We start from the raw sequence: 2,902 nt of genomic DNA, 5'->3' as shown, positions 1-2,902 counted from the left end.
AGTTTTAATGTTAGCAACTGGTTTGCTGTATATAGCTTTACTATGTTGGGTATGGGCGCGGGTCCTATTCTTTCAGGACTTTTTTATCATGAAGAATTGTTGATTTTGTCAAATGCTTTCTCAGCATCTAATGAAATGATCATGTGGTTTTGTTCTTTCAGTTTGTTTATATAATGGATCCGCGTTGATTGTTTTCCGTATATTAAACCATCCCTGCATGCCTGGGATGAAGCCTACTTGATCATTGTGGATGATTGTTTTGATGTGCTCTTGGATTCGGTTTGACAGAATTTTATTGAGTATTTTTGCGTCGATATTCATAAGGGAAATTGGTCTGAAGTTCTCTTTCTTTGTTGGGTCTTTGTGTGGTTTAGGTATAAGAGTAATTGTGGCTTCAAAGAAAGAATTCGGTAGTGCTCCATCTGTTTCATTTTTGTGGAATAGTCTGGATAATATTGGTATGAGGTCTTCTATGAAGGTCTGATAGAATTCTGCACTAAACCCGTCTGCACCTGGGCTCTTTTTGGTTGGGAGACCTTTAATGACTGCTTCTATTTCTTTAGGAGTTATGGGGTTGTTTAACTGGTTTATCTGTTCCTGATTTAACTTCGGTATCTGGTATCTGTCTAGGAAATTGTCCATTTCCTACAGATTTTCAAGTTTTGTTGAATATAGGCTTTTATAGTAAGATCTGATGATTTTTTGAATTTCTTCTGAATCTGTAGTTATGTCTCCCTTTTCTTTTCTGATTTTGTTAATTTGGATATACTCTCTGTGTCCTCTCGTTAGTCTGGCTAAGGGTTTATCTATCTTGTTGATTTTCTCAAAGAACCAACTTTTGGTTCTGTTGATTCTATGGTCCTTTTTGTTTCTACTTGGTTGATTTCAGCTCTGAGTTTGATTATTTCCTGCCTTCTACTCCTCCTGGGTGTATTTGCTTCTTTCTGTTCTAGAGCTTTTAGGTGTGCTGTCAAGATGGTGACATATGCTCTTTCCTGTTTCTCTCTGCAGGCACTCAGAGCTATGAGTTTTCCTCTTAGCACAGCTTTCATTGTGTCCCATAAGTTTGGGTATGTTTTGTACTTTGTTTCATTAAATTCTAAAAGTCTTTAATTTCTTTCTTTTTTTTCCTTGACAGGTTATCATTGGTAGAGCATTGTTCAATTTCCCGTATATGTGGGCATTCTTCCCTTATTGTTATTGAAGACCAGCTTTAGGCAGTGGTGGTCCGATAGCACGCATGGGATTATTTCTATCTTTCTGTACCTGTTGAGGCCCGTTTTTTGACCAATTATATGGTCAATTTTGGAGAAAGTACCATGAGGAGCTGAGAAGAAGGTATATCCTTTTGCTTTAGGATAGAATGTTCTATAAATATCTGTTAAGTCCATTTGGCTCATGACTTCTCTTAGTCTGTCTACGTCTCTGTTTAATTTCTGTTTCCATGATCTGTCCATTGATGAGAGTGGGGTGTTGAAATCTCCTACTATTATTGTGTGAGTTGCAATGTGTGTTTTGAGCTTTAGTAAAGTTTCTTTTTACGTATGTAGGTGCCCTTGTATTTGGGGCATAGATATTTAGGATTGAGAGTTCATCTTGGTGGATTTTTCCTTTGATGTATGAAGTGTCCTTCCTTATCTTTTTCGATGACTTTAGTTGAAAATTGATTTTATTTGATATTAGAATGGCTACTCCAGCTTGCTTCTTCTGACCATTTGCTTGGAAAGTTGTTTTCCAGCCTTTCACTCTGAGGTAGTGTCTGTCTTTGTCTCTGAGGTGTGTTTCCTGTAGGCAGCAGAATTCAGGGTCCTCATTGCCTATCCAGTTTGTTAATCTATGTTTCATTGAACATTGCAAAATAAAGAAAATTATTCATTTGTCTTAGTGTTCCTTCGTTACTTGACCAAACTAATAACTGAATTTAAATAAGTTTAAAATTATGACCTGGAGGTAAGGACTGAAAATCTTCTGTTGACATAGACCAGCTCATTAATAGACTTTGTGTTGTATAAAGGTAGATTTGAGGGGCTGAGTGAGGCCATGGAAGTATGTAAAGTGAGTCAGGTGGGGGCTGATGCATAGTTCTGTAGTAAAGGTTTGCCCAGTGACACCATTCCCAGCAGGAGACCTGGTCCAGTCCCTTTTATAGGCCTAGCTTGAGTGGTGGCCAAAGACTTAGACAAAAGGAGGGTCTGGTGTGGTAAAGAAGTAGTCTTAGCCAGAGCAGTGTAGCTGGCTGACAGGAGGGGAGTGTTTGTGAGGGAAAAAAACAGGATGAACAAAGAGATGGTATTGTGGAAAGGTGACTGCACGAATTTCTAAGTTGAACACTGCCAATGTTAGCTTCAGATGTTTTTTTTATTATTATTTTTCTTAGGTTTCTTAAGACTTAGGATCTTTCTGACTTGAGGTACACCACTTAAACATTAGCACCTGTATGTCTGAGAACTAAGAACATACACCAACAAGTTATGCCAAATGTTTCAGATAAGCTGTGTTCTTACCTTCAAACTCTAGTTGTCAGCAATCTAAAAGCTGGACAGCCCAGTGTTCGGTGAGTACAAAGGTACATTTAGAGGAAGGAGGAAAGTATTTCTGCTATATGGCAAGCACAGATGCTCAAATTATACTATGCCAAATGTACCCAACCTTTAGCAATCAATCTCAAACGCTCTGCAATCAACGAAAAAGAGTGTATGAGCCAGCAGATATAGAGGACAGCTATAAAATGCTGATTTCTGGAAATGATACAGCTGGTGCAAGAATCAAGTAACTCAGAGAAGATGTGGTTACCTGTATAACACCTGTACAAGATCATCAAGCCAATTAACTACCCTTTAGTAGAAAGTCCTGTGTCCTGGTGTCTTTTTGGGGATGTCATACACTGCATGCAACTATTTCA

The sequence above is a fragment of the Rattus rattus genome, chromosome 4 (assembly GCF_011064425.1).
Source record: "Rattus rattus isolate New Zealand chromosome 4, Rrattus_CSIRO_v1, whole genome shotgun sequence".
Lineage (NCBI taxonomy): Eukaryota > Metazoa > Chordata > Mammalia > Rodentia > Muridae > Rattus > Rattus rattus.
The sequence above is the reverse complement of the archived record's forward strand: the minus strand, read 5'-3'. Positions refer to the sequence as shown.